General features: G+C 49.1%; 1 long non-coding RNA gene across 2 annotated transcripts in view; it reads right to left on the reverse strand.

Annotated features, from left to right (window-relative positions):
• LOC110260214 overlaps nucleotides 1-23,624 on the reverse strand; it is a 143,167-nt gene that overhangs the window by 27,054 nt on the left and 92,489 nt on the right. Inside the window, exon 1 of one of the 2 annotated variants that reach the window (XR_002343063.1) lies at nucleotides 21,034-22,961. The exons of the other annotated variant lie outside the window; for it this stretch is intronic. This is a non-coding gene — a long non-coding RNA (uncharacterized LOC110260214). Of the gene's footprint in view, nucleotides 1-21,033; nucleotides 22,962-23,624 lie in introns of those variants that run through there. 2 annotated transcript variants of the gene reach the window in all.

The raw sequence follows: 23,624 nt of genomic DNA on the forward strand, positions 1-23,624 counted from the left end.
GTCCACGGAGTGTACAGGATAGGTAGCAGGGACCCAGATAAGGAAATACAGTTATAACGGGGTACTAGAGATGTCTCTGTGAGAGGAGGGATGCTGCAGGAGCACAGAGGAGGGAGAGAAGTTAAAGGTTCAAGAAATCCTCACTTAAGGAGTTCCCGTCGTGGCGCAGTGGTTAACGAATCCGACTAGGAACCATGAGGTTGCGGGTTCGGTCCATGCCCTTGCTCAGTGGGTTAAGGATCCGGCGTTGCCGTGAGCTGTGGTGTAGGTTGCAGACGCGGCTCGGATCCTGCGTTGCTGTGGCTCTGGTGTAGGCCGGTGGCTACAGCTCCGATTCGACCCCTAGCCTGGGAACCTCCATAGGCCGCGGGAGCGGCCCAAAGAAATAGCAAAAAGACAAAAAAAAAAAAAAAAAAAAGAAAGAAAAAAAAAGAAATCCTCACTTACGACAGGATACACAGGCTGGGGTCTGAGGCCTGAGCTGCAAGTTGGCCAGGTAAAGACGAAGGGGAGAGAAAGAACCTCCCAGGGGATGGAACAAAGACTTGTGGGCAAAGGAGAACGTAACGCCTTTGCAGAAGTAAGCGTAATTCAAAATGACCCGAATAAAAAGTGTACACGCACTGAGGGTTGAGAATGTGGTGGGGTGTTAGGAGCGTTGAGAAGAGCAAGACAAGGAACTAGAGAAGCAGACAAGAACCAGATCCTTAGGTCTTGAGAAGCCCTGTCAAAACGTTTGTTCAGTATCCCACCTGCAAGAAAGGGCCTTCAGCAGAGGAATGAAATGACCATAGTCTTCATTTTTTAAACCACCCGTTTGGTTGCCGTGTAAGGAATGGACTAGAGGAGGCCAAGACAGGTGATATGAAGATTAACTAAAAGGCTGTTAAACTTGTCCCGGGTGGCAATGACGGAGCAAACCTAGAATACGGAAAGGTATAAATGGACCCTTCAATTTCACGTGCACGTTTGTTCATTCATTCTCACTCGCCGACTAGCTCCTCACTCAACCGTCATTTACCGACTCTCTCCTCAAAGGCACCAAACTCCCTACTCCGGGGATGGAGCGGCTCCCATCTCTGCATCAAGGGTCATCACTTAGGGGAGGAGACGCACTGGCAAACCAGCCAGGAAGGTCGTGCGGTGAAGGTGGACAGCAGAGTGGTGACGAAAACGTTTGTTTGCCGGTTTGTCTGTGTTCGCTTATCTAGTCTGTCTTCCCCTTTCTCCAGAGAACAGAGGCTCTCCTTCCTGTGGGAAACCCATTCCACACGGTTTGGGTGAAGACACACAAGCAAATCGGTTCCGCTGACTGCACAGGTTATTTAACTGTGGGCATGTAAACTCACTGGGGACAACCAAGTCCCCGCCCGCCAGGATTTAGCTACACGCCCTCAAAGAGCGAGGGAGTCGCTTCTTTAGGAATGTGACTTGTAAAGACAATGAAGACTCTGTGTTGCCAGGGGCCACCGTGCCTCCTCCTCAAAGATCTGCTGAGAGGGAAGCTGGGGTAAGCCGAGCCCAAAGGTAGAGAGGGAGAATGCACACCAAGGCCCTGGTTATAACACGGACACCTTCAAATCACCTCCGTCATCTCCTTACCCTACGTACCCAGGCCAACGACTTCCTTCCTCTGGCTATACAAGTTTGAGTCGGGTTTCCGTCACTTACAGAAGGATCCTCATGTAAAAAAACCCATGAGAATACAGAGCAAGAGGGGGATGTACAATTGCTTGTAAATAATAATAATAATAATAATATGCTTCCTAGAACTCAATCTTGAGCTGGTAAGAAAGACAGGAGTGCATCAACGGAAAGGGGAAGGAGACAGCGCTGTGGGCAAGGGGGGATGGACAGAACGGGAAGGCGTGAAAGAACAGAGGATGTGCAGGGAGCCACACGTATTTTAACACGACAGACCACATGAGTATCTCTGGGCAAGGGCACACAGCTGGAGGTTGGTGGCCAGGGGACGATGGAGCCTTAGGAAAGGGCCAGAGATGCCTCCCCCTTCTTCTGTGTGCACGTCTCCCAAAACTCACACATACCTGGACTGGGGCTATGTGTGGTCTAGGCTGTTCTGATTTGATAGGAACTTCAGCATCATTTGGGTGATGTGTCCTCTCATCCTTGCGTCCAGCATCTGTTTTTACATCCTGAAGCCTTGTGCATGGCATCCCCTAGATTTTCAATTGTCCTTACTTTTCCTAGTTTCTGAAATCCCTTAGGACTTCACAGAGAAATGTCCTCTCTTTGAGAAGTCCCTCTCAATTTTACCAGGCAGCATCTGTGCCTCTTCCCATGAGCTCCCACACCCTGGGCGTGTGCCTCTTTTAAGCACTAATTTCATTCCACCTCCTGTGAAACTACTCATTGGATAGCCCCAGTCTTGAGTTCTTTGAGAGAAAGGACCTTTACCTGTTCCTCTTGGAGGAACCCAGCACAGTGCCTGGTCACGAGGGTTGTCAGCTACGTGGTTTTTTAAAATGGTCTAAGTACCAGCAGTACCATTTTAACCAGTTTAAAATGTTTCTGTGTGAGCTCAGTAGCACCACCAACAATGAAAATCCAAAGGCAAGAACACATTTGCACCTTCTAGGTTGGGAGATCGTTACAAATCTTCAACTTCTGAAGCTTTTCATTAAACAAGAGGAAAGCAGGAGACCCGTTCTGCCTTTAGTATGTCAGCTTGACAGTTTCTGGGCTCAGTTGAGCCCATGAAGGAATTTAAATAATAAATAAAACCCACCCACAAGGTCTCTTGGAGCAAAAAGAAAAGTGGGAGGGCTTGACCATGTCCTTCTGTGCTTCTGGGACGGTTTTTAAAGTGCCAAACAGTCAGGTTAAAAGGGAGAAAATCCAGTCATCCTGCTCCAGATTCGCAAATAATACATCTGGGCCTTTGGCATCAGAAAGACCATCATTTGCAAGCTCAGGTAATTGTTCATCTTTTATACAGATGGCTTAGTATCAAGCAGACTGAACTTGTGGAAGATATTTCTGCCAATACGGCTATTCGCTGGCCACTCAGAAGGAAGAAAACATAAACCACATTCCTCGAGTGTAAAGGCGACTGAAAAAACGTCTCTGAGACTTTCAATCTCCCTGTGCCTTTTTCCCACAAGATGTAAAGCCATCCAGGTCCAGTAGAGCACCGTGTGACCTGCCAGCGTGGCCCAAAGGGGTGGCAGTCATGAGTCCCAGAAGCTGAACTCATAAGGTTGCCCAGGGACACACCTTCCAGGGCCAAGCCGGAGAGGCCAAAGCACAAGACCTTATGAACTTGAACTCAGACTTTACGAACACTGTCCATAAAGCGTTCATACAAATATAAGCCATGCTTACATAGTAAAGTTAAATGTGAAATAATGATTCTAGTGCATCGAGCGCGGAAGACCAAGTGCACACACACTCATGTGTGTGTTCATGTGTTTATGTGTAATTGTTTTGCAGGGGAATAACATATTCGTTCCCAATAAAGATTTCATTTCATCAAACAGAAACTTTCTGTTCTTATCCAAGACATTCTCGAGATACAAGGCAAGCCGCTCTAATCACACACAGAGTTATGAGTGTCTCAACACTCTTCCAGTTGCAAGTGAGCAGAAATCCTGCCGAAATGACCTGCGTGACCGTGTCACGTAAGGGATTCTTCCAAAAGATGGTCAGGTATGGCTTGATCAGGGGCAGGTCACACACACGTATCCATTCTAGAAATACATCACTTTGCACACACCACATGCAGGTGGTGTGTAATACAAACAGTACATACGGGGTCATGAGGACAGCGTGCCTCGGGGCTACTTGTCACCAATATGAGAAGAACCGCCCTAGAACTGTGTTAGGGTACCCCAGAGTTCAGACAGGGAGGCAACAGCTTCTGAGGGCTTGGGGAGGGAAGGGTTTGAGACATTTTCAGAGAAAAAGCTGTCTGGGTTGGGTTTTCAAGGTCAATCCCAAGTCTTAGCCAGAGAAGTGGGAGGGAGGGGGCAGGGTAGGTGTAAGCGTGTGAAATGGAGTAATGCCATGGCCGTGGGGTGGGGATGGACTCTGTGTTACCTGATCACCTCAATTTATGGAATGCGAGTGAAGAGGACAGAAAGTGATACACACTCAATGTCGGGGCACTTATGAAAGGCTGAGCCTGGTAACAGTCTATCAGGGTAGCAACAATCACTGCAAACATGTCATTTATCAAAACGCCATGGGAAGGAGTATTTGATAAGGCATGTAGGGGATGAACAGAGAGTGAACCTTCCCCAGAAATCTCGAAACCCTAGATGGGCCCCGATAGTCTTCCTGGGAGAATAAAACAGGCTCCCCATAGAACTTGTCTTGCAGAGTCAGAGAGCAGGCTGGGTTGTGCTGGATTTTCAGTGGCCAAGCCAAACAACAAGTATGGCACCTGGAAGGCTGGCCTCTTTCTCCACCTTTCCAGGATGCAAGACTCAGCCTTGTCCTGCTATGGCTTAATAATTATTATTATTAAGTAATGCTATTGCTTAATGATGGTGAGGCATCTATTCAGTAAGTATCAGCTTGGAGCGGGTCCCAAGTTGAAAGTCTGCACAGAAGTGGACCTGTCTCGGTCTGGTCTGGTGACAGCGCTTCTGTGTCAGACAAAGGTTCCCGGCTTCCACCTCACTGGCTGATCCATCCTCATGAGTCACTACTGAAAGGTGCATAAAACAGCACCTGCACATAGTCTGTGCAAAGCGATATAGTCTTATAATGGACATGTGTGTGCGAGGCACACATCCAAAATGAGGAAGCTGAGGTCCAGAGACAGGAAGGAACTTCCCCATGGCCACAAAGCTAGAAGCATCAGCCCTAACGCTTGAGCACTTCAGCCAGAGTACCCTCCCATTCCTCCCCCACAGCCCCTCCCATGCCACCTTGCCCTGCTTCTTTCTTCCTTCCTCAAAAGGTACAAACACCATGAACGTTCCTTCCTCAGAGAACACCTGTAAGCATTCCGCGTGGCATCCTGGAGGACAGTCACGAAGTTCCTGCCCTAACGATTGGCCGTGAGACTGCCCGAAAGCCCGATTTATTAAAGGCCATGGAAACCAACAACAGCATTTGCCCTACGCCTGGCCTTCCCTGGGGATTCATGGTACTGCCACTGGTTACGGTGATTAATGAGTTAATAATGAAGATGAAGGGATCTGGGTTCCTGAGCAGAGGGTAGCTGTCCACCAAAATGGATTCGCTCATCCAGCTGTGTGGCCCTGAGGGGACCCTGCTTTATGCTCCTCTGGGACCTTGTTCAGTGCCAACCACCTTGTCATAAGGATCTATGAAAGGGAAAGCAATTTTGGCCACCTGCTCCATAACACTGAAGGCTCTGGCTGTCTGAATTCTGCATCCTGCCCCAGAGGAGGGAGAACAGAGGGCAGACAGAAGCCTGGCTTCTCTGCTTGGCTTCCTCAGGAGCTTTCTGGGTACATGACTTGGAAAAATCACCTCCCTCTGAGCCTCAGTTTCCCTGCCTATGAAATAAGCATGTAGGGAGTTCCCACTGTGGCTCAGCAAGGTAAGAACACAATATAGTGTCTGTGAGGCTGCAGGTGTGATCCCTGGCCTTGCTCAGTGGGTTAATTATCTGGCATTGCCACAAGCTGCAGTGTAGGTCACAGAAGCGGCTCAGATTTGGTGTTGCTGTGGCCCTGACCTAACCCTAACCCTAACCCCTAACCCTAACAGCAGCTGCACCTAGCCTGGGAACTTCCATATGCTGCAGGCATGGCCGTAAAAAGAAAAAAGAGTGTAGGACTAGGATCCCTAAACCCCCTTCTAGAAAGACAACCTATGATACCATGATTGGAGCCAAAGCCCTCAGTTAAAGGTTGAGTTTCTCAGTTTAACACAGGGAGAATTATCTGAATTGAGAAAGTTAAAATCCAAAAGTTTCAGGCACTACCCCCAGATGGAAAAAAACATGGAAACTATAATCTCCAGGAAGAGGACTGGGGAGCCCTAACAAACACCTTAGGCGTCCCATGACCACACAAGTTGGGAGGCCCTGGGAGAGGAATGTGGCCTTGAGGGTGGCTGGTGGCATCTGCAGGTTCCAGACCCTCGGTTCTCAAGCTTGAGTATGTAGGAAACAGCCAGGAGCTTCACCGTTCCTGCCACACTGATGCCATCTCCAGAAATCTGGACTGCATCAGAATGGGGTTCATTTCAGGGGGGTAGGAAGGCTTTAAGGACCCCCCCCCACAAGTGATCCTCATATGCAGCCAGAGTCGAGAACCTCTGCCCAAAACTCAAACTACGTGTGACTCCCACGCCTTCAACCTTCCTCCTCCTCTGCCAAAGGGACACGCGGAAGTCCAGCCAAGTTCTGACGTTCTTGGAGGGGCCACACCGGCCACTGGCATCTGGTGGACCCTCAGAAGACCACAGGGCCACGTCTCTTTTCACCACATACCAGCAAGGGAGCAAGAGGGAGGGTCCTCCTGCAAAATCGAGTCATCCTCAGCCCCGTGTCGCCTGGTAGCCTCGGCTCACATGAGTCCATGCACGTGGCTAAGTACTCGGTGAGTGCTGCCTGCGGGCTGGACTCAGCTCTGGGAAGTCAGGAAGGCTTTTATGAGATCACAGGAGTCTTTCAGTCCTAAGATATTCGACAAATAACTATCAAGAGCATGTCTGTCATTTTTTTTTTCACTTTTAAAAGCAGAAATGGCAAGACTTTGGCTGCCGTTTTTTGAACTCCATCGTCCTCCACACTGGGTTAGACCCAATGTAGAGGAGAAGTCTGACCCCGTGCATCTCAGTTAAGGACACTCAAGGGCAAAGACTAGAAGGCTGCAGGGCCAGCACAAGACAGAGGTCCCGGTCCATATCTGTCCTATCCCCAGGCCACACCAGCCCTGCAATGGATTCAGTGATTGTTTTATCTCTGAGTAATGAAGTCTCTCCCCCTGCCCATCACCTAATTCCATACAATTTATGGGAGAGCTGTCCCCAGAGCGTTGTCTCTGCAGGGAACAGCAGCCCTTCAGCCTTTTGCCAAGTCCAGCGCAGCAGCAGCAGCAGCAGCAGGCGCCTGTCTGCGGGAGGCGGGGTAGCATTTAAGTCATCAGCCGAAGTCTATGAAGGGCGGAGCGTCCATTGTGAGAGTGACTTGACATTTTGAAAATGCCTAGTTGTCACCAACAGTATCCTTTCAAACTTTTCAAAATCTTCTAAAACAGACCAAATCAGCCACAATGTGAATCAGCCTATTTGTCCTGTTACTCTCTGAGCTGTGCTATTTCGGCAACGAAAGGAGATGTGTGTTCGTGTGTGTATAATGTATGCGTGCGTGTACATGTACACCTGTCTCTCGTGTGTATCAGTGTATATGCACATGTCTGTGTGTATGCATGTATGTGCAGGTGTCTATATATGTGTGCACCTGACGCTGTGTGTATGCACGTGTGCACACACGCTGTGAGTGCATGTATGTATATGTATGTGAATATATGCACCTGCCTATGTGTGTATGTGTGTGGCTACGCATACGCAGGCACGTGTGTGCGTGAACGCATTGTGCACGTGTGTGCATCTGTGTGTGTGAGTTGTGTGGATGTGGAAGCACACGTGTGTACCTGTGTGTGTGCATGTGTGTAGTTTAAACCCTGTGGATTGAGACGCCACAGGGACTGGGATGTGTAGACAGGACAGAAGGCTCTCCTACACTGGAGATCGGAATCAAAGGACCTGACCCCTGCCACGAAGAAGGGGAGAAAGGAGCGCAGGTCGGAAGGCACAACCAGCCCTGGAACCCCAGCCCCTCCCGTAATTAGCCAGGTTTGACACAGGCTGCTCAACGGTAAAAGAGGAAACAGCTAACAAGGAACTGATTCCGCCTTCATCCTCGCAGCTCTTGGCGAGTCGTTGAACTTCTCTGTGCCGCAGTTTCCCCACAGGAGTATGACGGTGATTAAATGCGCTAATACGTGTAAACCAAATTCTATGGCGTATGACAAGCGTTGTTGCTATCCCTCACTCGAAAACACGACTGGTTTGTTCCACCTCACTATCCTGGGAAGAGATTCAAGATGTATTTCCTTTGATATTCAAAGCAGAAAAATCCCCCCCCCCCAATGACTACAGATCCACCAAACATCCAGTCGTTCTCCCGGGGCTTCCCTCCCCCCAAGTTTCTGTGACTCTCCAAACACCGTTCACTGGCTCTGCGAGTCCACTCTCAGTGCAGAGTTTTCTTCTTTCTCCAGCCATCCCGGCTCCAGTTCTCGTACAGAAAGCAGCATGGTTTGCTCTAAGCGTGGGCCCCATCCTCACCTTGCCCCCCCCCAATATCTCAGCACTGCATGGGGTTTGGGAACCCTTCCTCCGTGCTAGAGGAATCAGAAAGAATAAAACAAAGAATGGCTTGAGGTGCTTCCAACGTTGTTCCCGGGCCTAATAAACTGTTCACTCAACCTTAAGATTTCATTTCCTAGCTGGCAGGCTTCCTGGAGGAAGAGGCATCCAACCTGAGCGAGCAGAGGAGAGCCCCTGGCCCCTCCCTCCTTCAAGACCAGCCAGCATAGAAAGATGGTCACTTTGGCTCACGGCCCACATCCAGCTCATGCTGGCGTCTTTGCCGGCCCAGAAAGTGAGGAAGCAGGGAGCACTGCTTTCTTCAGGACACACTCTGCCCTTTCTTCCACCGCAGGATGGAGTCTGACTGCCCGGACAGGGCATCCGCTGTTGCTGGCATCTCTGCCTTGTCGCGAGCACGGAGAGTTCGGTGTAAACTCACATTTAGAAGGAGAAATTTTTCACGGACTGGGTCAGGAGAAAGACATGCTCAACTTATACCAAAAAGCCAGATTTAAAATGGATAAGCAATGAGGTCCTGCTGTACTGCACAGGGAACTACAGCCAGTCTTTGGGCTAGAACGTGATGGAAGAAAATATGAGAAAATGATTGTATATGTATGTATGACTGGGTCATTTTGTTTTACAGCAGAAATTGATTATGCCGCCCTAATACAAGATATTTTTTTAAAAAAGACCTTTGTCTTTAGCTTTCCTAATCATTAAAACCTTTAGCGTTTATAATCATTCAAAAACATATTTTTCCCTCAAAAAAAAAAAAAAAAAGCCAAGCGTTCCATTCAGCAGAGCAGTAGGTGCTGTGTTTCCCTGATATGCAGCTAAAGGGACTCAGTAGTAATTTTCCAAAAGATAATTAATGTTTCCCCAAATGCAGGAAGCAAATGTTATCAGTGACCCCAAAATGTCCATACTGCAGTGAAAGAAAAAAAAATGTAAAAAGCCCTCTTCCTTGGGCAACTCATCAATAGACACGTGGCAAAGACAAAGTGAAATGTGCTTTGTGAATTTTAGAACATTTAGAAAATTAGGGCGCAGGGAGATGTCAAGAAAAAGAAACCGATTCTCCTTCAGAGCCAGGCAGAGAGACCTTAAAGCAATAACTCAAAATATTTAAGAAATATCAATACGGTTTTTCCTCAAGCTGGTGCCACCAGCCACACCAGGAGCATGAGGGGAGTGGCAAGCTGTTGTGAGGATTAAACAAAATAACAGATGTGAAATCCTGTTCTACCCCCAGCCCCTTTCTTATTTCTATGGTGCCCAGAACGGCACCTGATACACTGGAAAGCCTTAGACAGTTCTATACAGTAAGTGATGAATTTAGAGCTGGAGTTTGAGGAAGAGGTGAACGGCACCCATTACACCAAGGTCAAAGGAAGTGAGGCTCTCTGCAGGTGAGGAAACCTGTCCTGAGTGGCTAAGGACAATTCCCAGAGTGACACAACAGGTAAGGTCATCCTAAGACCCTCCTGTTGTGCTCCTGAGTTCCCTGTGGGATCAGGCTGAGGCTATGATTCCTCCTCAAACTTCAGCCTTGCTCCCATATCTTGCACCCCCTCCATGCCCCAAAAATCCTTTTGGTTGGAGGCTTTTTTTAGAAAATCCCTTGTGCTTAAATCCTTGGTGTGGAGTCTATTTCTTGGAAGAAACGGACCTAAGACAGACCTATCACTCTAACAACCCCTCTAACAGATATCTTATAATGTGCTATAGGTTCAGGGAGTGTCTGCAGAGTTTCTCAGCTACTCTGGATATTCTGGACAAAACTGGGAGCTCCAAGCTGTCCTGGGAAGGAGAAACCATTTTTTAGATGAAGCAAAAACTTCCTTGGAAACACAGTATAGAAAACAGACACAAGCCCCTTGCTCAGTGGACACATGGTGGGGCTTAAAGCCCCTCCTGTCTGTGTTCCCTTTACCCCCCCAAAAATCCTCAAGTCACCTCCTGAGGACAGGAAGACTCAGTGAATTCCTATCAGCAAACAAGCAAATTGAGAGGTTTTCTGTGACGCCTTTTGATTCGACTCTGAAGGCTGTGACGCAGTTCTTAGGTCAGTTTCCATGTTCCAGAACCGGCTCCCGTTCCTTCCAATTTCAGCAGGGGACTGCTGCTTCCATTCTTGGCACCATCCCCAGACCCCTGGCTGCCCCTGCCCCACCATCAACTTCAAGGGACCAAGCAGGGGACAAGCATCCTTCCTTTTATGGCAGTTTGGGAGCTCATGCATCACGGTCCAAATGCGCCCACAAGCCTTGGCAATCACAGGCCCACTGGCATTTACAGTCGGAATTCGAAAGTGGCAAGTGCCTCTTTCTGGGGACAAGCCTACCTTTCTGTGAGTAAGAACTCACCACCCCTCATTTCGCTGACCAGCCCTCTCCCAAAACTACACTGAAACTCTTGAGGAAAAGTACTGTAACCCAGCAGTGCACTCTAGGACAAGATTTGGAGAGAACCGTGTACGACCAGACACTTTGTCCTCAACTTGGAACTCCTCCCCAATCTATAAACGAATTTCACACTCAGTAAATCATTCCTATTTTCCGACAGAAATATATATGCCTGGGGTTCTTGGAAAACCCATATATATACTTCAAAACTCATACTGGCATGTGGCAGAAATGGAGAAAGTGACCAGAATGGACATCACAGGGAATAACACTGGGTACCGGGACAGTAATGGGTGCCCTGGCTGAGAGTCATTCTTTGACCTGGAAAGCCAAGGACATTGAAAAATGCGTCCCACTGCATCAGTTCGAAGGAGGAGGTATATTGTGGCTTCTACAGAGGCAGCTGCTGAAGGCACTGTGACAAAAATTTTTAAAATCCCACTTCTCCACCATGTATGTAGATCTGTGTTGTCCCAAACAGGAACAGGCAGGGAATTCTTGCTGTGGCTCAGGGGTAACATATCGAACTAGTATCCATGAGGATGTGGGTTCGAGCCCTGGCCTCATCCAGTGGGTTAAGGATCCGGCATTGCCATGAGCTGTGGTGCAGATTGCAGACATGGCTTGGATCCCGCGTTGCTGTGACTGTGGTATAGGCCGGCAGCCACAGCTCCGATTTGACCCCTAGCCTGGGACCTTCATGTGTTGCAGGTTCAGCTCTAAAAGGCAAAAAAAAACCAAAAAAAAAAAAAAAAAAAAAAAAAAAACAAAAAAAAAACACCAAAAAAACCCCAAAACAGAAACAAAAAACTAACAAATAAAAACAGGCATAGAACCTTGGAAAGACAGCAAGGAGATGGATACGGCCATAAAACGTGCAGTTTGCACTTTCCACTGCTGCAAGCAAGAGGAGGAATTTTACGTTCTGGGGCATCAGTCTGGTGAGAGGAAAACCCCCAGGAAGACAGACAGAAGCAACACGATGTTCCATCCCCAAAGGGAGGATGCGAGACGGCAGGAGACGCGGCCAAGCCTCAAAACAAAACCTGAACCTGCCAGAGCCAGTGTCTCCTTTCTCAAGATGCCTTTAGGACCCTTGTGAGGCAGGATTATTATTTAACACCTGAATGACACCTCAAAGCAGCTGTGATCTGAGAGGCAGAGGCTTTGGGGATCTGGCAAACCTGACTCTGCCCCCATTCCTTGCTAGTGGACGACCCAGGGGAAGTGAGTTACTGTGTCTAAGCATTTACTTCATCTGGAAAGAGGAATAATGTCTAATTCACAGGGTGGACGCAAGAATAAAATGACCCCTGTGACTTTCCTCACATAACGTCCGATATAAAACAGGTGGTAAAAAATGTCCCTCTCCCTTTTTCTCCTTCTTGCAGACTGTGTGATGAATACATGCATATACGATCTATCACAGGGAAAAAAAAATCATCTGCGCGGAGCCGCCTTTCCGATGGTGCAATACCCACGGAACAGCGGCTCAAGTCACATCTTGATTTCATGAACACTACTGTCACAAGCTTTTAGTGAAGACCCGTTGAGGGGACTGCGTTCTGAACAACTGGGTCTGTTCGCTTGCATCTTTGCACTCAGTTCTGCCATTAACCCCCTGTGAGTTTTCAGGCAAGTTAGTTAAAAAACCAAAGCCTCGTTTTGCTGCCGTGAGGTACACATTTAGCCCAGCGATCCTTCCTTTCCCTTCCAGACCATCTCCAAGGGCGAGTTACAGGCAAAAGCGCAACAGGGAGTTCTGACGAGAGGAAGATGTGGGCCAGGGGAGGTGGGATGCTTCCGGTTGGGGGTGAGTGTTTGGGTATCACCAGGTGGAAACTAACCCAGAAAATAACAGAGCTGACTGCAATAGCCAAGCTCTGCTGACAATAAGTGACAGGGGAACACACGCAGGCAGATTCATTCTCCACGAGGCTGTGCCCAACCGTGTTGGAAAGAAAGACCACCGGTTACTAAGGCAAACTCATTTAGGCTTACCCTAATCAATAAATTCAAACGAAATTCCACCTGGCTCACTGTCAAGTGACTTCTCTTTGCTTAACCCTCATGATGAGTGACACAGCTGCTTCACCATCCTCAGCCCCGAAGCCCTGGCTCACCTAGGGCAGGCGCCCTGATGCTAGCCTGCCTGCTCTGCCAACACGATCAGTCCTCTGTCCTCTGGACAGCCGGTCACATGCCTCGTCCACCTCCTCCCTCACTGAGATGGTACCAAGTCCTGCTGTTCATGATACCTTTGGAAAAAACGCAGAGCGTTCGATGGTTCATTACTGCCCGCTGGATGCAAGGAGAACTCTGCTGCCTTCAGCGTTTTCCTTGGGATCCCTGAGCACCAGCCCGGTGCTGTGCTGGGGACTATGTCAGCTAGAGGATAAAGGGGTGAGTGGAGCCTGGTCCCTGCTCCCAGGAGCAAAATTTCTGAGTAGGGAGTTGCAGAAGGCAAGTCTGCAGAGCACATCTGCAGTGGGCTGGACATGCCCCCTCCCCAGGAGAGATGCCTTAGGGAAGAAAGTGCTATGGAGGCAGAGGGAGCAAAGACACCCCCTGACACTGCCAAGGGGAAGACCTTGAGGATAAAGCCCAATAAGGGATGGATGTGTTCTGAGCACTCGCCATGTCCTGCCTCCCTGCCTCTGTTCACAGTGTTCCCTCTGCCCAGATTCCACCTCCTCCCCTCCTTCCCGACACCACCTTCCTAATGTGGGTCCAAGCACATCTCCTTCCGGGAGCTCTCCCTCACCCGCCCAGCCAGAATCAGAGGTTGCTTCCCACGGGATGGCTCACAACGAGCTGCTGGGCGCCCCGTGGAGCTGTCATTTCTGCGTTCTGTTCCTGTTATAGCCAGTGGTTTACACGTGTCCCGCAGCTCCGCTGCAGGCTCTAAGGGAGCGGAATGCATGCTTTATTCATCTCCTCGGTCCCCACAGCCCCAAGTACAATGCACTATGTCTAGTAGGCAATCAATAGATAGCTGCTAAATTGAATTGTATTCCTAGACAATCCTTGTTTCCAGACAGCAGCCGAGGTTCATCCTTGGACCCTGTGTAGAGAGGGGTACACAATGCAATATATGATCCTATCTGTGGCACCCCTGCATCTTGGGCTCATCTGCCTCTGCACTTGCTTTCATCTTTCCTCCGGGAACTGGCCCCTCTGCAGGCTCCACTAATTCCTACCCTTGAAACACGTACAAGGCGGATTCTGCTCCTTACTTTGCTTGTACCTCTCCTACACTTTGATTTTCTCTCATTTTTTTCAAGCATCACTAAAAGTTAATCCGACTTCTTCTCTGACCTGTGGCAGGCTCCTCATGTTGAGGCCTGGGTTTGTTTCCCCGTCTACAAAATAAACACCTGCCCTCTGTCATCTTCACTTCCCCCGGAAGCTAATCAGAGGAAGCGACAGAAGCCTCATCGGCGCTGTCACCAGGAAGCCTGTGATGCTCTGAAAAAGTTCTCTCCGTGTGGCCCAGAGCGACCACTCAACTCCCCCCTTCCCTCCGCAGAATCTCTTGGTCCATGAATCTCAACTGGAACGCCCACAGGATCCTAGCTCACCAATCTGAACACAGAGGTTGTACCTGTGATCAGCCAGCCCTGGCTCTGCTCACAGATGAGGAATCTGCCTTTGTCAGTACCTGCTGTCTAGACGCACAGCTGGGTATCTACAAAGTGGCTGCCATTTGTCCCATAATCCTGAAGTCCACTCCCATGAGGCAGCCACATTAACACTTTCTGAACCTTCACCATCACGCCCATTCCCCCTGGAAGGGCTTCAGCTGGATGACCCCAACAGCCCCTCACCTCACGCAAGGCTTAAACTCTCTCCAAGCCATTCATGTTAGCAACGGTCCCCGAACTTGGCTGATTATATCTGATTGCACTCCAACAGCAAAAAAAAAAAAAAAAAGAAAGAAAGAAAGAAAATTCCAGCATGTTCCCTCACCCTCAATATCTATCACCTATCTAGATATCTACCTATAACTTATGAGTTACAGAGATTTATATAATCTATGTAGATAGCATAATATAGATTCATCATTGTCACTACTGACTCAACAGAGTCACCTGCACACCCTCCCTGTGTATTAGGCAGCAGACTCTTGCACTGGGGCAGGGGCTGAACTTGCTCCGATTACTAACTCAGAGTTGGCCCTAAGGAAGGCGCATTCTCATTCCTCCTCCTGAGTCCTCCTGGGCAGTGGGCTGGAACTCAGTTTCTCCCTCCTCGCCTAACTCCAGCCGAGCGTGGACCAGGGCCTCCCCGCCCCCGGAACCCACCCTGGGAGACGTTCGCTGAGACACCACCAAGGAGCCTCACCATCCTCAGTTCACCGAGTCTGAGGTTCCTGCGGAGGCTAGAAACCAGCCTCCATCAGACCAGGACCGACTCCGTGTTTTACTGTGGATGATTCACTGGACCTGAGAAGAGGGTCTCACTCACGGGCTTCACTTTACAGAGGAAGTGACAGGATGGGACAGAGCTGCATCTTCTTGGGCCCCTTTCCGCCCGACCTTGGGGTGCCCGTGGGTCCTGGCCTCTGACCCTTCCACCTGTCACTGAGCTCACGCTTCAGCAGACCTCATCTCCTCCCATGACTTTGAACGACATCTGTTTTTCTTTATTTTAGTCTTTTTAGGGCCGCACCCACGGCATAGGGAGGTTCCCAGGCTAGGGGTCGAATTGGAGCGGCAGCTGCCAGGCTACACCACAGCCACAGCCATGCCAGATCCAAGCCACATCCGTGACCTATGCTGCAGCTTGTGGCAACACCAGATCCTTAACCCACTGAGCGAGGCGAGGGATCGAACCCACCTCCTCATGGACACTAGTCATTTTCTTAACCCGGTGAGCCACAACGGGAGCTCTAAATGACACCCATTTTTCAAGATTTTTAAAAATTAAAGTAAAAAGGACATCAAGTGAAATGCATGTATCTTAAGTGTGCTGTTAGATGATGCTTGAAAAACATATATACTTGTATCACCAGCATCCCAACCCCAAACAAGATATAAAATACTTCCACCACACCAGAGACTCCTTTTGTCTTGCAGTCAATTCCTGACTCTCCCTGCTCTGACTCCCACCTGCCTAGACTCGTCATACACGTGGAATCCTACAGTTAAGTCTCCTTCCTGTCCGCCTTCTTTCGCTGAGCACCAAGTTTTTAAGATTCACCCTGTGTTGCTGAGTGTGTTAGGAGTTCATTGGTTTTGACCACTGGGTCGTTTCCATTGTGCAAATATACAATTGGGTTTCAGCTCAACTTGTAAAGAACTGGAAGTTGTCACGCCCACCTTTACAACCAGAAAAAGCTAAACCACAAAAATCCGTGATTTCTCTTAGGCCCATCAGAGAACTGAGGCTACCGGGAAACTATTGCCCCAGAATCTGGAGAGACGGGTAAATGCATTCCCATTTGAGAACAGAAGCCTGTAAAGCCATCAACTGGAGGGAACCCTTAAATGATAATTCTGACAAATTGGTGGAGGCTGAGGGGGGAAGTGACCTCAGTGTCTCAGGGAGACCCCACCCCCACCCCCACATCCGCAGGTTTTGACCTCCAACGACCCCACTGGCTTCTCTCTCAGAAACACCCTCATGAAAACAAGCTTTTGTTAGCTGAGCAGCCCTCAGCCCAGTCGATGTGACACAGAAAATTAACGATCACAGACCCAGAAAAAAGAATTCCATTCTTCTCATTCATAGGCCTGAGATTCATTTTAAACATAGTCAAGTATTAATTTTTTTTTATTTCATCAATTGAAAACGTTCAGCAATGTGTTCTCTCTCTTGTTACGTAGAACCTACATGTCAAGTTTTTATTTTTGCCTCTTGACCTACAAAGCCTAAAATATGTACTTTCTGGCCCTTTATATAAACTCTCTGCTGATTCCTATTCTAGAATAAAGCCCTCCACGCAGTATGTGGTGGGTAAATACTGGTTAAATGAGTGAACGAGGGCTGATCCAACAGGAGAGGGGTCAAGGACTTTATCTTCCCCAGCACAGGAGATTGGTAGTAACTGAAAATCCCGGTCTCTGTGCCCCTGGCTCTGGGCAGCAGGCGGTCTCTGGGACACACAGAGCACCAGGGCCCAGGGGGATTTTCTCATCAGCACAAATGTCATGCTGGGGCACGAGCTACACTGGGGGTGTCCAGACCTGATGGACAAGCCCTGGCGACTGTGTTATTTCCCATTCTGATCAGAAAATAAGGAATCTTACATGGAAAGCAGGGCATCATTCAGACTCAATCCAAGAAAGAGGCCCAGGCAAGCACACATCTCTGGCAAGACTAGGCTGACCTCTTCTCCAAAACGCCTCCCTGGACCCCCACGGCGGGCCCCAAGTCCTCCTCCCGCAGCCCCTGGCCCAGCCCTGTCTTTGCAGAGATGACACTGTGTCTGAAATATCTGCCTGTGCATGTATCTCCTCCACCCAAATATGACCCTCGAGGCAAAGGCAATGCCTTGTGCATCTCGGTGTCCCCAGGGTCACGGCAGGACTGGCGCTTGGAGCCTCAGCAGATCATTAAAGTGTGAACGTGTGATAATTAGAGTTAAAAGACTGTCTTTGTAGGAAGGCGGAAGGAGCAAAAGTCGTCCGTTTAGGAGATCGGGACATTGCACAGAAAATTCAGCAGTTCTACACCCTGGACCTGTGGGTTGAAGCCTCCTTTTCACCTAAAGCTGTGACCCTCGATGCTTCCGTCCTTCTGTCCCCTTTACTTCATATGACGTCTCACCCTCCTAGGCACAGCAATGACTTCCAAAGCTGGAGCTCTGAGGTGGCAAGAGCGAGGGCCCCAAGTTCCCAAAGCAAAAACACGAATGGATAATGATCATACCAAGAACATTTAACTGCACTGATTACCAAGGAAGCACTCCTTCAGTAACGCTCAAATGTCATTTGATCCATCAATGATCAAAGTCCTTTTAGGCGACTGGTCCCAGCTGCTGAGGTTCAGCCAAACACAATCTCCAAAGCACTAAAGACGCCAGTGCCCACAATGACCCCGTGAGACAGATGCGATTTCTATTTCACACACAGGGAAATGAGGCTCCAAGAAGATAAAGCCTCTGACGGTTTAAACTGTCCATCCCCAATCCCAAATCCCCTTCAGCTCTTAAGACTATTTCCAGGTATTATCTCTTTCAGGAAGCCTCCTAGCATATAGCATCTAAAGCTGGGCTTGGCACACCCGATAATCTCCTCCCCATCTCTCCATCTCTGAACTGGCACAGCATTTCATTTGTCTACAGATCTTCCTCTCCTAAGAGGCTGTGATTATCATGAAAATACGGACTGCCTCAATTAATCTCCGTATGCCCGCCACCATCTTCTGCTCCCCCCGCCACCCCCAGACGGGGGCGGCCTCCATGAATGTGTGTTAAATTGAAGACTGAAAGATGGTGAGCCAGATCCCAATCTCTGCCTTTTTCTGACCTCAAAATCCAGGTTCTTTCCAATCTAGAATGCAGCCTTGCTGAATTTATTGAAGTCTAGCTTGATAGGCTTGGAGATGGAGCCTCCCAGGAAGACGAGCCAAGATCCCTCTCCTTGGCCCAGAATGTGATCATACACCCTGCCTGAACAATAAAGCCTGCCTCACCTTTCCCCAGGTAGACAAAAGTCCAGCAAGAAACGCTGTGTTCTCCACGGAATGACCATCCTCCTGGAAACCGATCTGGTCTTTAATTGCCAGGCAACCAGAGGCTCTTTCTCAAGACACACCTCACTCAGCATAATTGGCACCTTACTGCTATTCTCTCCCGGTGTCTACAGGCAGAGTCCAGGCTCCCCTGATACAGGAACTCTAAAATGAACAATTGCTTGAGCATTTCTTAAGCTCCAGGCAAACAAGCTCTTTCACTGGCTTCATCACAGGTAACCTCACACTAATTCTGCAAGGTAGATTTCAGCATATTTTTTCCCCTAACTGAGGAACTGCGGTTCAGAGAGGTAAGAGGCTTGGCTCAAGGTCACCCAGAGAGTGAGAGGCTGGGAGGTGGAGGCTGGTCTGCCCGACTCCTCACCACGGTGCTGCTCGCGGCTCCAGCCCTGCTGCCTTTCCCGCCATGCTCTGCGATTCCGTCCTGCCCGGGGAGCCCCGTCCCTCTGACGCTGCGGATTTGCAGTGACCACGTTTTGAGCCCCCCACTTCCAAAGCCAGTCACTCATTCAGGCGTGCGGCTGGGTAACAGCGACTTCCACCCCTCCAAGCAGCACCCCTGCCTCCTCCCACTTACAACTTCCTTCGTTCGGCCACTTCCTTCTCCAGACTCAGCACAATCAAAATTTCCCCCTGCTGGCTTCAGGTCAGCACCCCTTTCGAATTGAAAATTATTACAAAGAGGCTGCACGCTACTTTATTTTTCTTCAGTGTACCTTTCAGAAAATAGAGATGTTTTCTTTCTCCACCACCTCATCTTCTCGAGCAGGTTTGGAGGGCGAGTGGCACCTCGGCCGTGACTTCTCCTGGACGTTCCTCCAGGCAGCGTCTTCCCCACAATTTTTATTCAGTTGAATTGAAAACCCCAAATAGAAGCAAACACATGCAGGCAGCAGGCAATTCATGAGAAGAAAGGAAAGCAGATGAGAAAGTTATACTAAATTTAATTCCTGTGGACACCTCCAGGGGAAGGAGAGACAATGAGTGTTTACTGAGCACCTACTATGTGCCAGGCCAGTGCAAGGGACTTCACAACCCCGCCAGGAGGCATTCTCCACATTGAAAAAAAATATGCTATTGAAGTTGAGTTAATTTACAATGTCATGTTAATTTCCACTATACAGCAAAGTGATTCGGTCAGACACATACCCATTTCTGTTCCCACAGAGGTTATCAAAGAAGCCTCCATATTTTTTTTAAGGCCACATCCACAGCATATAGAAGTTCCCAGGCCAGGGACTGAAACCAAGCTGCAACTGCTGCAACCTACACCAGAGCTGTGGCGGCAACACTGAATACTTAACCTGCCGCTCCGGGCTGGGGATCAAACCTGCACCACCGCAGAGACAATGCTGGGATCCTCAACCCACGGTGCCACAGAGGGAACCCCTCTTCACACTTTTCAAATGAGGGATCTGAGATGACCCTAGCCGGTGGGGGAGACTTGTATTTATCAGGAACTAAGTTCATAGAAAATCGTGCACATCCACTAGGGAACCCTAAAATGCCTTCTGCAGTCCCGGAGAGCGAACCAGCCACCGACACCAACAGGCGCCACTGGCAGACCCAGGTTCCCAAAGCTAAGACAGCACCGGAAGTGAGTCAGCAGCCTCCAGCCAGCAGCAGGGGTGTCTGGAGAGTGTGGGTCTTAGACTTGGGTCCCATTCAGATCCCCCGTGGCCTTTTGGCTCAGCTGCTAAGATCAGGTCTCATCTGCTGCCCTATGGACCAGTTATGATTTGAACCCGCTGGCCTTCCTAATCTGACTTTCGCTGAATACTCACAAGGTTCACTGCAAGACATAAATAGCTTTGATGAGAGGATGCTGCCTCAGACCCCACTCGGTGATACACACCACCAAATATACGTGCACACATCGCCTCTCTAAAATCCAGAAAATGGAGTTCGTAAATACATCCTCCTCGAAGGATACCGAAAAGAGACTGCAGAAAAACAAGGCCAGCGTCCCCAGCCTGCTGGGCTGAGGGGTTGATGGAGGGAGGTGCAAACTGACTAGCTTCCGGCTTCTAGTCCTCCACCCCCCTCTCCCAACTCCCAGGGCTGAGGGGTTACCACCCACGAGAGCATCCACTGCTGCTTCTCGCAGGTCTAGACATGAGACTCTGACTTCAACGGGCCTGAGGGAGGGAGGTGAGAAAGCAGAAGGGCTTATGGTCTTGGTAACCCTGCTAATGACATCCTCCTCCCATGATTTATTCTCTTCAACTGTGTTCAAAACGAGTTTCCGTCTTTCCTGCTCTTCTCTCTCTGCCATCTTCCCACTCACGCAATGGCCCAGGTATCCCGTCATGCTGTTCCCATGCTGTATTTCCAGGGTCCCAGCAAGTAACACACCAACCTTTCAAAGGAGGAGAATTTTAGGAGTTGAATAATAGGGAAATAGTTTGCAGAGGGAAAGCAGCGCATGGAGAGACTGCAAGCCTAGCTCATTGCTCTGGGCTTGTAACCACCCAGGCCTGCAGGGATTAAGGAAAGGAAGGCTTATCAAAATCCAGAAGGAGAGAGTCTTCTGGAAAACGACCCCTTGGCCTTCCTTCTAAAGATACAACTCACATGAGATATGAACCCCCGGGGCTTGAAGACATACCTGGATCTGACTTTCTCTCCCCCAGTCCTACTGGGGCTCCCACTGGCTGAGCCCCGTATGTCTTCTTTGACCTAATCCCTGCAGGCCAGCTTCCCAGGCCAGCAGGCAGTGGGCAAGACTGGGGACCGATGATGTCACCCCGCAGATTTGGTCCTCACGCAAATCACTGAGGAAGAAAAGAGGTGGCTCGTGGCCAACTTGACATGGATCCGATCTGCGGGAGGAGACAGCTGAAGATCAGTAAATGCACTTGGAATCACTGGTTTAGCTTCTTGGTTTCTGGCAGCGCCTGAGGCACGAAGAGCGTTTTTGCGCCTCTTTCTACCAGCAGCCCTCAGGCCCACGCCGGGGTGCAGCACGGGCTCAGCAAACTGTAGATGAAGAATGAGTGAGGGCTCAGGGTGACTGGGTGAGTCACACACCCTTTCAGGTCTAGTGGTTTTGCGTGGTGTTCTGTGTTGTTTTTCTGGACGGAGCATCTGCCCTGATGATCTCTGAGTCCCATGAGAACACTGGTCATCCCTGTGGCCACGCCTCCAGTGTCGTTTCATTCATCTTTGTCAATGGACTTTAAAAATGCCCCTGGCTGTTACTCAGGCCCTGGGTCTTCCGCTTGGCCTATAAAGACCCCAACAGGAACCGGCGAATTGGGCAAAGTTAACAAGTGAGCCCGGATCCTCGGGTGCCCAACGCCCTCCAGCTGAATGGCTCATTCATGCCTTTGTTAATTCATGGCTCCCTTCTCCCATCTGTCCTGCCACGGCCTCCGTGGCCAAATTTCCCACCATTCAGAAAACCACAGCTGTCTCCACTGTCTGAGCTTGACGATTTCTCGAGAAGCCAAGCATATTCTATGGGAAAGTGATTTCGGGATTCATCGCATCTGGCGCTTCCTCAGTTCACAAACGATGAGCTGTGCACACACCTTGTGCAGAGGAGGAACGAGCATTTATTCAGCACCTGTTCTGTCGCCTCACGTAACCCCTGCAAGAGCTCTCGGATCAAGAGTTCCCTGCTGTGGAAGGAGCCAGAGAGCTACACCCAGGCCAGAAGGGGCTCCAGCCAAGCGGGCGACGGGCACCGTCTCTCAGAGAATCAGTGGTAGAGCAAGGGGACAAAAGTCCAGACTTCCCCATCCCAATCTAGCACTGTTTCCAGAAGTTTGTGTCAAACGATTACTACATTCAGCGTTCGCACATCTTCTGGGCCAACCTGGGTGTGAGACTGACTCCCTGATCCAAAGACGGCTCAGAAACCTCTGCTCTTGCTGCCTGGTAGCCAATAAAGTCAACTGCACATGCTATGATCATGATAATAACAATAATAATGGTAGTAAGAGTCATTAATTTAATAGCAGTAATAATAACAGGAGGTAACATTTTGGCAGAGTTACTCTGGGCCTGGCCCTGTACTAAGAACTTTACCTGAATGAACGCCTCTGCATTTTATAGCAACCTTCTGCCGGCAGGATTAATACTCTCCGTGTTTTACCAGTGAGGAAACCAAGACATCAGAGAGGTTAAATCACTTGTCTGATGTTGGACAAACAGTAAGTGGAGGAGCCGACTCCACAGCCTGACTCCAGGGTCCACGTACCTCTAGGCTTATTCGCAACCACCGGCAGGGGCTATAAGGCAGGGTTTTCATAGGAGTGTTTTGTAGGCAAGGATACTGAGGCTGGGAGGGTGGAAGTGACTTGCTGATAAACAGGGTACCATTTCCGTGGTTAGTGAAGGGGCCCCGCACACCTGCAGAGTCAGGAGTCTTTCCCGGACCCTTCGTCCTGAGACTGTATGTCCATTTCCACGTTTTTGGAGAGCAGCAGAAATTAAATGAGAGAATGGACATGGAAACACATCGTAAGGGAAGTTCCTCGGCTCCTGTTGGTTCCTTACATTTTTAAATTCTCTCCTTCAATGCCGAAGTCCCTTTAGTAAGTGGCAGAGCCAGAACTCAAACACGGATTTCCCTACTCAGGCCTGATGCTCTGATATCTATCTAATGTCTATAATATAGATGATGATATGATAAAGATATAATGATATCTATATATAATCAATATAGAGAGAAATTTTAAAGAATAGTGAGAGAGGTGGCATACCTAACTTATTCTAAGGCTAGCTTAACGTGATCCAGACCCCAAAGATAGTATCAGTAAAGAAATTAGAGGCATCTCATTCATGAACAGAGATGTTATGATTTTAGTCAAAATGTTAGCCCTCACCTTCCAAAAATATAGATAGATAGATGATAGATAGATAGGGTGAACAGACATAAATGGATGGATAATTGGTTGGAAGGATGGATGGATGGGTGGGTGGATGGATAGATAGGCAGACAGATAAATGGATTGAGTAGGTAAGGTAAGACTGAATAGCTAGAAGGATGGATGGTTGGTTGGATGGATGGATAGACAGGTAGAAAGACACCTAGATAGCTAGATAGATCTCCCAATCTACTCTTAAAGACTCTGCCAACTGCTTTAAGCTGGATGCGAATGAGCTCATCAGCTTTTGTACAAGATGGAATCTAGTGGGAGGCAGGATTCTGGAGCAGCAGATAGAGCTCCTTGATTGGAAGCCTTGGGTAGT

The sequence above is a fragment of the Sus scrofa genome, chromosome 4 (genome assembly GCF_000003025.6).
Source record: "Sus scrofa isolate TJ Tabasco breed Duroc chromosome 4, Sscrofa11.1, whole genome shotgun sequence".
Taxonomy (NCBI): domain Eukaryota; kingdom Metazoa; phylum Chordata; class Mammalia; order Artiodactyla; family Suidae; genus Sus; species Sus scrofa.